This window comes from Dipodomys merriami, unplaced genomic scaffold, assembly GCF_024711535.1.
Source record: "Dipodomys merriami isolate MVZ:Mamm:240054 unplaced genomic scaffold, mDipMer1.0.p SCAF_565, whole genome shotgun sequence".
Lineage (NCBI taxonomy): Eukaryota > Metazoa > Chordata > Mammalia > Rodentia > Heteromyidae > Dipodomys > Dipodomys merriami.
In genome coordinates, this window is record NW_027206141.1 from 109,366 (window position 1) to 124,273 (window position 14,908).

The window sequence follows — 14,908 nt, forward strand, 5'->3', positions numbered from 1 at the left end:
CCCAGATCAGGCACAGACTCTCTCTACCAATACAGAATCAGCAACCAAGCAAAGACAGACATACCAAAACAAAATTGAAAAGCAGTCTCCTGAACCTCCATGCGAAAATCACAAGGTTTACCACCACCCAGGACAGCAAGCTCACCTCAAAATCCAGCAGCCACGCAGGGGAAAGCCCCAGTGGGAGCAAAGCAGGAATGGAAGACAAAAGCTACATCCAAGGGTTGCTGGAGGTAATGACTCAAGAAATAAAGTGAGAAATTGAAAGAGCACAAGGATGATCTATCAAAAGAGATACAGGGTATCAAACAAGAGATGCATGCAAAAATAGAAGCTGCACAAACCTCAGTAAGAAGTGAGATAAACCCCAAATTAGAGGTAATGCATACCTCATTGAGAGGTGAGATCAGTACTCTGAGAACCAACATTGAATCCATAAAGGGATCCATTTCCTCCATGCAAACCACAATAGAAGCCACGATCAACAGAGTGAATGAAAGGGAAGGTAGAGTGTCAGATACAGAAGACAGAATGCACCAACTGGACCAAAAAGTGACAGATATAGAAAAATCACTCAAATTAAACCAAAGAGAAATTCAAGAGCAAGCAGATAATGCTAAAAAATTTAACCTTCGCATAATTGGAGTGGACGAAGGTGAGTAATTCCAGAACAAGGGAATGCAAGACCTATTAAACAAGATAATCAATGAAAATTTTCCCCACCTCAAAAACGACCATCTTAAGTACATCAAAAAAGCTTATCGAACACCCAACAAGCAAGACCCCAGGAGAAACACTTCCAGACACATTATAGTAAAAATGATAGATCTGAATGATAAGGAAACAATCCTGCATGCAGCAAAAATGAAGAAGGACCTGTACTACAACGGGAAAAAAAAGGAGAATCACTGCAGATCTCTCCACACAAACAATGAATGCAAGAAAAGCCTGGGAAAGCACCATACGAGCCCTGAGAGCCAATAACTACCAACCCAGACTGATCTACCCGGCAAAGCTAGCATTCACATTTGATGGAGAACTGAAAACTTTTAATAGCAAAGAAAAACTAAATGAATACATAAACATTAAGCCAGCATTACAAAGAATTCTAAGAGGGGGGACACAACCTGAAGAAAGCAGCCAGGAACTGGGGCCTGCCCCAAACAGGCGTTACTCAAAGTCTAACTGAGCAAGCACAGGAGGAAAGGAAAAAAGAAAAACTTAGGAAAACGGAATGGCAGGGACAACAATGCATCTCTCTATACTTTCTCAATATAAATGGGCTGAATTGGCCAATTAAAAGAAAATGAACTGAGGACTGGATCAGAAAACAAGACCCATCCATCTGTTGCCTTCAGGAGACCCACCTCTCAGCCAAACATACAAACAAACTCAGAGTGAAGGGATGGAAAAGGATCTACCAATCAAACGCCCCCAGTAAGAAAGCAGGTGTAGCCGTCCTGATATCTGACAAAATATACTTTTCATTAAAATCAGTACAGAAAGACAAGGAGGGACACTACATATTAATAAAGGGAACAATCCAAGAGGAGGATATAACCATCATCAACTTATATGCCCCAAATATTGGTGCACCCAGATATGTCAAACAAATGCTCTCAAACTTACAGAATAAAATAGATCCCAATACAATAATACTAGGAGACTTTAACACACCACTCTCACCAAAGGACAGGTCTACCAACCAGAGAATTGGCAAAGAAGCTACCGAATTAAGAGAGGCCATATTTCAAGCGGAATTAACTGACATCTACCAAGTATTTCACCCTAAAACAACACAGTACACATTCTTCTCAGCAACTCACAGAACTTTCTCCAAAATAGACCATATCATAGTTCATGCAAGGAACTTAAGCAAATACAAAGGGATCGACATAATCCCCTGTATCCTATCTGACCACAATGGAATCAAGCTAGGTCTCAATAACAAAGCATACCACAGAAATTTCTCTAATACATGGAAATTGAACAGCACACTCCTTAACAATGCCTGGATAACAGAAGAGATCAGAGAAGAAATAAAGCATTTCCTACAACTCAATGAAAATGAAAACACCTCACAAAGAAACTTGTGGGACACAGCAAAAGCAGTCCTGAGGGGCAAATTTATTGCCCTCAGTGCCCACATCAAGAGAATGGAGACAGACCAAGTAAATAATCTCATGTTGCAATTAAAACAGCTAGAAAAACAAGAAAAAATGGGACCTAAAGCTACTAGACGAAGCCAGATAACCAAATTAAAAGCAGAGAGTAACCAATTAGAAAATCAGAAAAACATAACCAAAATAAACCAAACAAAAAGCTGATTCTTTAAAAAATTTACTAAATTGATTGCCCATTGGCTAGATTAATTAAAAAAAGTAGAGAGGAAACCCATATTAATAGGATTAGGGATGCCACGGAAAACAACACAACACGTACCCAAGATATCCAAACAATTCTAACAGACTACTTTCAAAAGCTATACTCTCTAAAGGAAGAAAATCGGGCAGAAATGGATGCATTTTTAGAGAAATACAAGTTGCCCAAACTGAGCAAAGAAGAAGTTAACCAATTAAATAAGCCAATATCCTACAATGAGATACAGGAAGCTATCAAAAGTCTTCCAACAAAAAAAAAAGCCCAGGACCAGATGGATTCATAGCAGAATTTTCTAAGACCTTTAAACAAGAACTAATACCCATACTCCTCAAGCTCTTCAGAGAAACAGAGAAGGAGGGAGCTATCCCAAACTCATTCTATGAAGCCAATATCACACTCATTCGCAAACCAGGCAAAGACCCAACCAAAAAGGAGAATTACAGGCCAATCTCCTTGATGAACACAGATGCAAAGATCCTTAACAAGATTCTAGCTAACAGAATCCAGAAACACATAATAAACATAATTCACTATGACCAGGTAGGCTTCATCCCAGAGACACAGGGATGGTTTAACATACGTAAGTCAATAAATGTAATCCAACATATCAACAGAGCCAAGGTCAAGAATCACATGATTATCGCCACAGATGCAGAAAAGGCCTTTGACAAAATTCAACATTCATTCATGCTAAGAGCTCTGGAGAAAATAGGAATAGAAGGAACATTTCTAAAAACAATAAAAGCCATTTATGACAGACCAATAGCCAATATTATACTTAATGGGGAAAAGCTACAACCAATTCTCCTAAAATCAGGAACAAGGCAAGGATGCCCACTGTCTCCACTCCTCTTCAATATAGTCCTAGAACCCTTAGCCAGGGCAATAAGGCAAGAAAAAGACATTAAAGGGATCCGCATAGGGAAAGAAGAAGTTAAACTATCCCTTTTTGCAGACGACATGATATTATACCTCCATGATCCCTAAAAGTCCATCCCGAATATCTTAGAAATCATAACTCTCTTCGTCAAAATAGCAGGATACAAAATACACCCACAAAAATCAGTTGCCTTCCTATACACTGATAATGTACAGGAAGAGAGGGAAATAAAGGGAGCAACCCCATTCACAATAACCTCCCAAAAAATAAAATATTTAGGAATTAACCTAACCAAAGATGTAAAAGAACTATTTAATGAGAACTATAAACAGTTAAAGAAAGAAATTGCAGAAGACACTAGGAAATGGAAAGACCTCCCATGCTCCTGGATAGGCCGACTTAATATAGTAATGATGGTAATACTTCCAAAACTAATATACAAATTCAATGCAATTCCTATTATAATCCCAATGACGTACATCACTGAAATACAGAAAACAGTCCAAAATTTCATATGGAACAACAAAAGACCTAGAATAGCCAAAACAAAGAAACACATGAGGAAATGTTCATCATCTCTGGTGGTGAAGGAAATGCAAATAAAGACAACCCTGAGATACCACCTTACCCCATTCAGAATATCCCACATCCACAAATCAGCCAACCACAAATGCTGGAGGGGAAGTGGAGAACGAGGAACGCTATTACACTGCTGGTGGGAATGTACACTTATACAACCACTTTGGAAAGCGGTCTGGAGGGTCCTTAGAAAGCTAAAGATTGACCTCCCTTACGACCCAGTCATACCACTTCTAGGCATCTACCCTGAACAACAGGAACCAATATACAAAGACACATGCACCTCCATGTTTATTGCAGCACTGTTCGCAATAGCTAGGATATGGAAACAACCTAGATGCCCCACCACAGATGAATGGATCCAAAAATTGTGGTATCTATACACAATGGAATATTATGCAGCCATTAGAAATGACAGAATAATGGCATTTGCAGGGAAATGGATGGAGCTAGAAGGAATCATGTTGAGCAAGGTAAGCCAAGAACGAAGAGACAAACAGTACATGGTCTCCCTGATAAGTGGATGCTAAATCCAAAATGTTAGGTGATATGACAAAACTAATAGGACTTAAGAAACAAAGAACTCCCACTCATCTGGTTGAACCACTACCAAATATCCCCATGCTGTTGATCACATATATGGTATATAACATGTGAGCACCGTTATATATTACAGACTGTGATGGACAATTTGCTCCAGGAAAATTAGAATGAACTTGTGACTTTAAATTTGCATCATTATTCCACAATACTGTGAATTTCCGGAAATTATGTAATCACTTAATCACAATCAAAAAAAAAAAAAAAAGAACCTCAGGGAAGGGAGGGAGGGAGCGGATGGTAGGGGGAAAACAATGGAGGGGGTAACCATGTTCAAGAGGTGTACTCATTACCTCACTCATGTAACTGTAACCCTCTGTATAGTATCTTTACAATAAAAAAATTAAAAAAAAACATCTCATACTGACCATGACCTCATCAAGTACTCAAGATCTCTCCCTGTCCTGCCTCGACACTCGGCAGTCAGTTGAGGTCTAGTTATCCAACCAAGGATATGGGAATGAATAGATTTCTCAGCCATGGGATGCAGACTGGAGGGCTCTAGGTCCCTCTCTCTCGAGAAGGAGAAATGGGCTGATCCATCCCAGGAATGATCTTGGGTTGTGAATATCCTCAAAGAAACAACCCTTCTCAGAACCCAGTGCCTCTGGTTTTCCAACCAGCCTCGACCTTCAGTCGGCCCTCTCTGAATCCTACAACTTTCTTCTGGAATAAAGGCTGAGCCAGCAAAGAGACCCACCTCTACCTCTGAGAGTGGCAGTCACGGGGCCCTAGAGTTCCCTAGAGGAAGTCTCAGAGCAACACGGGTCTGACTCCCGCCCTCATTTCCTGGCTGTCCTGTGCCAGTGGCATGTCTACCTCTGTCTCTTGTCCAGGAATGAACACTGCGGGTGTCATTTTCAGATTGAGCCAGCAAAATTCCCATTCCCCAAGGATGTACTGCACAGGCATCCTGTAGCCAACGACAACCAGGTCGTCAATGGTGAACCCAGAGTGCCAGGATTTTAAGAGCCATGTGGCTGTGTCGAAGGCTCTATCACTGATGGTCTAGGTTGTCATTTGAGGTCATGGCTACAATGACCTGACATGCCTGATCTGGGATCGTCCTCCCTCTTCATCTTCATGCTTTGCCATGCCACATACACTTGGTTGAAACTTTTCGAATGAAAGGTTCTGGACAGAAGAGGAGCTTGGCATAGACTCAAGCCCCAGGCATCCCCCAGGAGATGGTGGAGAACTGGATTCCCTAAAAAAGACAATCTGGTCAGACTTAACCCGTTGTTGTCTGAGAAAGAGACATTCCAGTGTGACTGCTGCTCACCACAGTGACCCAGGGCCCAGTGGCAGGATGCCTGCCCTGTGCCCTGACAAGTCCCACCTGGGAGAGCGTCTGTCCTGCCTCCAGGCCAATTCAGACCTGCCATTGTATACAACAACTCTTGTTTCCTCCTCTAACAAGCAGCTCAGTATCCAACCACCATGGGAACCCAGTCCGAGAGGCACAATGGAGAGAAAGCTGCCGAAGCAAGCGTTTGGAAAGGAGCAGAGATCACAGCATGCAAAGCAGCCATGAAGATGTGTCTGCAATGAGTCCTTAGCTGGGTTCAGCAAAGAGAGGCCGGCGCAGGTGGGCAGAGCACTTCCATAAAGCTGCCTGTGGTGGATAAATGGCTTCTGATTTGACATGGACAACAGAATAAGGGACTGCAAGTTCAATGAATAATCTCTGGCCAGAGAAACAAGGTCAAACGCTTAAGTTTCTTCACTTCCAGTGGTTCCTGGTATTTCCAGCTGAGTGGACATCTTTCTGTGACCAGTGGGTGCCACCCCACCTTCTGCGGAGTCTGCGTGAGAGATTGTGTTGGACAAAGAGCTTCAAGGAAGCATGCCCCCAGGAAAGGAGTGTTGGTTCAAGGCTTCCCATACACTTGGCTGCACCTTTATAGCCTCTACCTTTATTCTTACTATATTCTTCTTGGCTGTACATTCGTTGCCTTTATTCTCATTTTGGCTATTTTTCTATTGATCCGTGAACAGAGCATGTTGTATTTTTCCAGTCCAATAGAGATGGCTTCTCTAAGTAATAAAGACTAAGGCCAAAGATTAAATGTCGGCAATCCCCCAATCAATCTATCATCTGATGTGACGTTGCCTCCAGAAACTCCTACAACTTCACAAGCGGTTTTGCAGCTCGTGAATAGTAAATATAGAGACTTAAAATTTCTAGATATGTCCAACAGACAAAATCAATAAACTAAACTAAGTTAGAAAGAGTTATCCCAGTAGTTTAGAGAGTTCTAAAAAAGAAGGGACCTCTGATTATATAAGAAAAAGAAAGATTCTCCCAACAGTTATGATTAAGTTTAGTCCAACTTACGTTATAGGGAATAGATGGTGTTTTCACACAAAATATAAAGTTAGTGACATATTTCCTGAACCAACCAAGAACCATTTCCTTATACAGGAGCTTATAAAGATGAAATTAATTGGATAAAATTAAAAAGAGTATAATGTAAGTACAGCCCTGTCTTAGGTTTGTTAATTATTAAACATAAAAAAGGCTGAATAGATGACATATTCTATTAAACAATATGCTAGACTTGTTTCGCACCACTTAGCTTAAACAGTTGGTGGAATAGTCATTAATTTTCATGTAATTCATCAATGCTTTGCCTTTAAAAAATTGATTACGTGCTTAAATAAACAAAAAATCTATGTCACGATCACACACTGTATAAAAATGTTAATTCTCCTCAATAAAGATACACTCAGATGCAACTCTTTTGAGTCTATGTCTGTTTGTCACTTCGCCAACTCCTTTGCCCACCTATCCCGAGATCCCTGTCCCATCGGTCCCAGTGCTCCGGCTGAGCTGGTCCGTTGCAATGCTTATCCCTTGACAACCCCTCTTGACACTTTTTCACTCTATACCTCTCTAGCCATTGGACACTTTCTTATCTGACAGGAAAATAAACTCGGTGAGACAGGGGAGATTGAAACTCTGTGACCCACCCTGAAACCTCTGCTCTACCCGAGACTGTTTCCCTCTGCAGTCAGCGACCATACAGATTCTGGATGTCATGAAGTGACTGAGGGGTCTGTGGCTTGGTCCTACATACTGGATTTTGGCTCTTAAACTGACCCCACAGAGATTGTGAATGGTTGGCTCCCTTGATCCAGGGACTCCAAACCAAAGCTTGCATGCTCCCTTCTTCCTTCCTTTCCTCCTTTTCTCCCTCCATTGTTTCCTCCTCTCTTTCTCTTTCCTCTCTTTGTGTCACTCCTAAGCCTTGAACTCAGAGCATGGGTGTTGTCCCTGAGCCTTTTTACTCAAAGCCAACAGTCTATGGCTTGAGCCACTCATCCACTTCTGGCGTTTTCTTTTTGGTAGTTACTAGGCGATAAGAGTCTTACAAGCTTTCCTGCCTGGGCCTTAAGCCTCAATCCTCCCATCTCAGCCTCCTAAGTAGCTAGGATGACAGGTGTGAAGCACCGGCATCCAACTCAAACCAAGATTTCTTCATGTGCTGTGGAACCAGCACTGGAACCTTTCATTGTCTATGCCGCCCCCTTCCCTTCCGGCCCTGGCACACACTGTAACCGTTTGTTGTATAAATAAATGAGCATCTGCCTACAACAATACTACAGAAAAGTCCCATTCAATTCAGGTAAGCATCCTTGGTGGGGGCAAAGCCTGATGTAGCTTTCTCACTGTTCTCTCTCCTTTCCTACCCTCCTGGTGCCACCCACTTAACTGTTTTGTTTCCAAGGATGTGAGCCATGATGTACTCACCGGATTCCGGGGTCTCTGGGATGCCTATCTTCTCAAAGATCTCTATCCAGCCACTGACCAGCTCTGTGGAACTCAATTCCCTACTCTGGTGTGAACAAAGTTGCTAGGAAGTGAATGCCCGGCTCAAGAGCCCTCTTCTCCACTCCCTGGGGCCAGAAAGGATGGTTTACCGTATCCGGCCCCCAAATTTCATGTTGCAGAGAAAGGATCCTTGAGGCATCCCGGGTCTCTGAATCTCCCAGAGTCCAGTACAGGTTTTGGGAATTGTCTCTGTTCACAGCTGGCAGGTTGCTGCGGATGGTGAGGTCACAGTCTGTGCTCCCCATGACATCCTCAACTGTAGTGGTCACCCTAGAGAGAGCCGGAGGAGAATCAGCAGCTGCCGGAGAAAGGCAGTCAAGGCATGACCTTCATAGCAGGAGACCATCTGGCTTGGGAACTCTGCTTGTGCCACTTTGAACGTCATTGTTTGGTGGCTGAAATGGTACATCTAATTTGACCAATCCAGAATCCCAGGCATTAGTAGAAATTGCCAGCTTCAAGAAAAAAAAAACCCTGGAAAATCTGGTATTTCACTTGTCCCAATCAAACTTAAAGGGTTCCAAAGTCAGTGTTCCCTTTTCCTTGCAGACAGCCTACAGCAGGTTACAGAAAATGGCATTCAGAGAGCCCTAGCTAACTGCCATGTCCTGATCCCAAGCAGGCTCCAGCATGGGGAACACACTTGCTTATCATTGCCCAGCTGGAAACAGCCCAGGAGGGCACATATTGGAGTCTGCAGAACTCCAGGGAGGACTGCCCCTGGAGGGTATCCACACCACCATTGGGTGCCCGGAGCCCCCTTCCCTGATGCCCACAGACACTGCCAATGCCTGGGTAAGATTCCTCTCTCATTCTCGGTCATGGTGAACCATCTGCCATGTCACACCGTTTGACACTTCCCAACCCTCCTAGCTTCACAGCCACTGCCCTACTCCCCCCCCATCTCATTCCCTATTTATGTTTGGCAGACACATTCCCAACTTTGAATTAGCTCCAATTATACACACCAGAGCATATTGTCTGGCTGGAAGAGTGCAGCTGTGGTCACAGTAGCCTCATGAGCCTTCTGGCTGAAGACAGAAGGGCAGGTGTCCACCCTGGTCTGCAGTTCACACAGGCCTCCTAAGGGAGACCAACACAGGTCCAGCAGCTACTGTGGGCTGCAGGAAAGGGGAAGAAAGAGGTGGAAAGGAACATCTACTGAAACCTTCCCTAAAGGAGCCATGAAACGGTGAAAGAGAATACAAAAATTGTGGCTGGGCTCATACTGGACATTAGTGATTCAAGAACAACAAATAAAATGCTCTTGCTCTTTTTAGACACAGTGACAAATATATTTTCATTGTTCTCATCTCCCTGCTATCCCAACACACACACACACACACACACACACACAGAGAGAGAGAGAGAGAGAGAGAGAGAGAGAGAGAGAGAGAGAGAGAGAGAGAGAGACAAACACACAAAAATCCAAACCAGTGACAGAAGACTTATCCATGAATTTGACAACTGATTATTCACCTGAGCACAGACAGGCTGTACCTTGAGAAAGATGATCTCTCTCTCTCTCTCTCTCTCTCTCTCTCTCTCTCTCTCTCTCTCTCTCTCTCTCTCTCTCTCTCTCTCTCTCTCTCTCTCTCTTTCTCTCTCTCTTTCTCTCTCTCTGTCTCTGTGTCTTTCTCTGTCTGTGTCTCTTTCTCTCTGTCTCTCTGTCTCTCTGTCTTTCTCTCTTTCACTCACACACATAAGCATACAGACTCAGAGCAGTGCCTCTCCTGAGTTTGTTGGTTTCTCATCTGGGCATGTACCAGCTCGAGGACGGGGGTTCCCTTGTCAGAACCAGGGGCTCCGACCCAAGGGGAACAATGCTCTAATAATGCAGAACCACCCTGCCTCCCCCTTTTTTTAGGGCCAGACCCTTCCCCTTGGCAACAACCAGCCTTGAATCCCCATTCACCAAAACCCTAGGACGCTGGGTGAAGGAGTCTGGAGACAGGTGGCTCCTCAGAGCCTGGACAGAAAACAAAGTAGGGGGTCATGGTGCCTCCAGAGACGTGTCTGACCTGGGGTGGGGTCGTTGTTGGGGACTTTGTTGGGGTCCTAAAGGCTATATATATGGATGGACTCCCTACTTCCAGCCTAGATACTTCTGGGTGACTTGGCAGATTCTTGGGTAGGACAAGGAGACCAGATGGCCTGGGAACACTAGCAGAGGTTGGCAGAGCTGGGAAATGTGATCACCCAGTCAGAACTGTTGAAAACTGGGGTTGTCAGCCCCCCCCAGGTTTGGGGGTACAAGCCAGGTGTATGTTTGTCAGAGGGGGTGTGTTTCTCTGCCAAATACCCACCTTCTATCTGACCCCAGTGCCCTCACCTCTCTAGTGAGCTCTTCTGGGAATGTCCTCAGGTGAAAGGGTGACTGAGCACAGAAGACAAAGGTTCACACATCAAGGGGGCCTATGTTCTGCATCTAACACCCCCTCCCAGTGAAAAGGAAAAGACCTTAGAAGGCAGGTGTGGAGGTGCTGCTTCCCACCTCTGACTAAAGCCACCAGGTTCCCAGCAGGGAAGGGTGCAGATGCGTGTCTATGTGGCTCCCACTGCTCCAGGCCAGGGGTTCTGTGGTGCCCCCTCCCCACCCATCCCTGCAGCTCCCCTTTTCCTGGAACACTGGCCACTAGGGATGAGGGTGGGATCCCTGGGTAGACACCCACATCCACCCCCCACCCCTGGAGTGCATTTGTGGCAGAGCCAGGGTGGACTGTGGGGCGCAGGGGATGTCCAGGGGGCGATGGAGAGAGGAGGTGAGAGGAACGGTTCCTGGTCCTCACGGGTAGGGGAAGGGTAGAGTAGGGGGGTTGCAGGGTGCAGGGGTCGTGGGGTGCAGGCATGCAGGGCGGCCATTCACATGTGCTGCTGGGAGAAGCTGCAACTCCGGGTGCGTGCCCCGAGTCTGAGGACCACAGGCCTGGACCAAGTCAAGGCCACAAGCCATCCAGGGGCACACCATCTCCCCTAGGTGCCTGCAAGAGGCTCCGAGTTTTGGTGCTGTCAGCTCCATGTTTGAAACACGGTGCTGCTGGGAGGAGGAGGAGGCATCTGCAGGCACGTGGTGGGGCTGTGTGCAGCCTCTGCTCCTTCTCCTCAGCCACCACCGCCGCCTCAGTGGCCTCCTGCCCTGTGAAGGCGGTTTCCGCCACCGTCTATGCCTCCACCTCAGTAGCCTCTGCTCTGCTGTGCTCCCTGCCGCCATGGCTGCCGCGACTCTGAGGGGCTGCGCCCAGCGAAGTGCCTGCCATGCAGGCTCAGCATCCCACGCTATGATCTGGGCGGCCACCACCACTGAAGCCGTTTCCACTGGTGCTTGTGCTCATGCTAACTCCTTTTTCTGCTCTCTCTTGGCCCCACAATCCTCTCCTGGGCCACCCCATCCCTGTTGCACACATGACCCTGAACCCTTGGGTCCCTGGCCATTGTTGCCACCAAAGTGGGCACCTGGGCTCGGCCCCCTCCTCCCCTGGGCCCCGTCCCCCACCCACAGTCACAGCCCTGACTGGGCCCTGAGGCTTCCTCCTCCACTCCACTCACCAAGCAGTTGCATGGTGACACTCATGCATGTATGTGTGTTTGTGTTTGTGTGTGTGTGATTGTTGGGGATAACTACCTCTCAAGGACTCAGAACATAGCACCCTCTGGGATGACTCAGCACACAACGCACTTCCAAAAACAGCTCAAAGCACCCTGTGTAAAGGACTCAGCACACAGCTCCCTTTGAAGGACTCAACATGCAGTACGCTGGGTAGAGTACTCAGCACACAGCACCTTTTGAAGGAGGGAGTCCATAGCCCGCAGTGTAAAGGACTCAGTGCATGGCATACTTTGAAAAACTCAGCACGAAGCACTGTTTCCCAGGGACATCATGTTAAGACTCCACACATCACACCATGTTAAGACTCCACACAGCAACCTTTGAATGGCTGAGTATGAAGCACCCTGTGTAAAACACCCAGTGCACAGCACCCTTCAAAAACTCAGCACATGGACTGGGAAGGTGGCTCAGTGGTAGAGCACTTGCCTTGCATGCAGGTGGCACTGGGTTCGATTCCCCAGCACCACATAAGCAAAAAGGAAAAAAGCCAGAAGTGGCACTGTGGCTCAAGTGGTAGAGTGCTAGCCTTGAGCTGAAGAGCTGAGGGAGAGCGCCCAGGCCCAGAGTTCAGGCCCAATGACCGGACCCCAAAAAAACAAACAAACAAACAAAAAAAAACCTCAGCACATAGAACAATTTTGAGGGCCTCAACACATACCACACTGTGGAAGAACTCAGCACACAGCAACATTTGAAGGACAGTACAGAGTACCCTGTGTAAAGGACTCAGCACACTGCACTCAAAAAGCTCAACTCATCCCTCTCTTCTCAAGGGCTCAGCACATAGCACGACCCTTTGGAATGAATTAGCATACCACACATTTTGAAGGACTCAGCTTACAGTATGTTGTGTGATGGACTCAGCACACAGCACCCTTTGAAAAACCCAGGACAGCCCACTCTTCTCAGGGACTCAGCACATAGCACCCTTTGGGATGATTCAGCAAACAGCACCATTTTGGGGACTCAGCACAAAACCCCCATGCGGGAAGGACCCAGAAATTGTGCCTTTTGAAGGACTCACCACAAAGCTGTATGTCACAAGTTCAGCTGTCATTAGAATTAGGGTGCTTTCTTCAGTATCACCATTCTTAAACACTTCACAAATCCTACTAGTTCACATTTAGCCAACCTGTGTTTTATGGGGAAAGTTCAGCTGGGAGGCTTGAACTCAAAGCTTGGGGGCCCTGTCCCTGAGCTCTCTGATTCAATGCTAGAGCTCTACCACTTGGAGGCACAGCTCCCATTTTGTTTTGTGGGGTTGTTCTTTGACAGGTCGTATGGTGATAAGTAAGGCCAAGTTGGGGTATCCGTGGGCAAAGGTTCTTAGCTCAGCCTGGAGCTGACCTCTCCCTTCCTTGTGTCCCTGGTAAGCCGGGCCTCCTGGAGCTCTCTTGGCCTAGGGTGGAACAGACCTGCTCTGGCATCAGCAATCAGGGTGAGCAAAAGTCAGCTTGGCCCTGGTCACTTCCCCAAATTGAACTCTTGACGATGATGGCATGGGGCCGCATGTTCTGCGTCTGGCCACCAGAGAGCAGGAGTCGCCCACCATAGAGATTGTACCTGCGAGTTGTGTTTACTCTTGCTTCCCTGGGGCCCCCATCATGCTTCAACCACCCTGGACAGGAAAGTCCTTGAGACTCTTACCTACAGTTAACCATCGAAAAGCAAATGGAGCTGTGGCTCAAGGGGCTGAGCACTAGCCTTGAGCAAGAAAACTCAGGGATAGAGCCTAGGGCCTGAGTTCACACACACACACACACTCACACACACACACACACACACACACACACACACACACACACACACACACACACACACACACACACACACACACACACCCCACATGCATACAAAATCAGAAATTCCTACACTACAATCTTTGGGTATTCTCTACTTTTTCCCCACTAAGCCTGGTGGCTGCTGGCCTAGGTCTTTGATGCATATACCACCTGACATCTTTAATTTTTGGGAAACAGAATTGCTAGGAGGTCAGCCTTCCCCCATCCCAGCTCCATGAGTGGGTCATGTTCTATCCAGGCCCTTTGGGGCTCATTTACAGACTTGCCAAGATGCCTCAAAAGGCATCATACACTGGGCACTGGTGGCTCATGCCTGGCATCATTGCTATTCTGGAAGCTGAGATCTGGTGGATCATGGTGCCAAGCGAGTCTGGGCAGGACAATGTATGAGACTCTTATCCTTGATGAACAGTCAGAAAACAAAAGTGGTCCTGTGGCTCAAGTGGTAGAGTGCCAGCCTTGAGAAAAAGAGCTCAGGGACAGCGCTCACGGCCAACAACAACAAGGAGAGGCATTGCATGTTGGCTTTGGGATTGGCATGGCCAAATATAATTGGAATTTTCAAGTGCTCCAAGACAAAACAGTACCTGCTTTAGTCCCGTGCTCCTCCATCTCGTCTCACCCCTTGGCCTTGTCCATGCTTTGTGTCAGCATGGCTCTGGATTGATAGGAGGGCTCCAAGGAAGGTCCCACAGCAATCATCCCTCCTCCTTCTGCCCTCCTCACCCTGCTGCTTCTGCTCTTTGCCATAGACTGTCTTCCTGTAATCCATGCATGAGGTCATCACCGCCAACATAGTGGTGAGTGGTGGGTCTGGCCTAACTCGGGGCAGTCAGAGGTGGAAGTGGGTCTGGGACTAGGAGCTTCCACCCTGGGTGTGGGCTGAGGCCAGGGCTGACATTTAGTTCATCCTGAGCCTTGCAGTGGTGGGGAGACAGTGTAGACTCCACATTGAATCAGGTAAGATCAGAATCTGGAGGACCACGTGTGGGAGAGGATGTAGGACTCAGGGGGCCACTGTTGTTGGTACTCTCTCAGGACTCCCTTCTCCCTTTCTCATCCCTCAATGTTAGAAGAGAAACTTCAACTAAGGGTTTGGGAAGAGGGGGCGGGGGAGTATTTTGTTGTAAACCAGACTTGTGCTTCATATTCATCCTAGCTCTATTTATCTGAGGAATGGCCATATGGGTTTGGGGAGGGGGAATCATCTTAGCTGAACATGT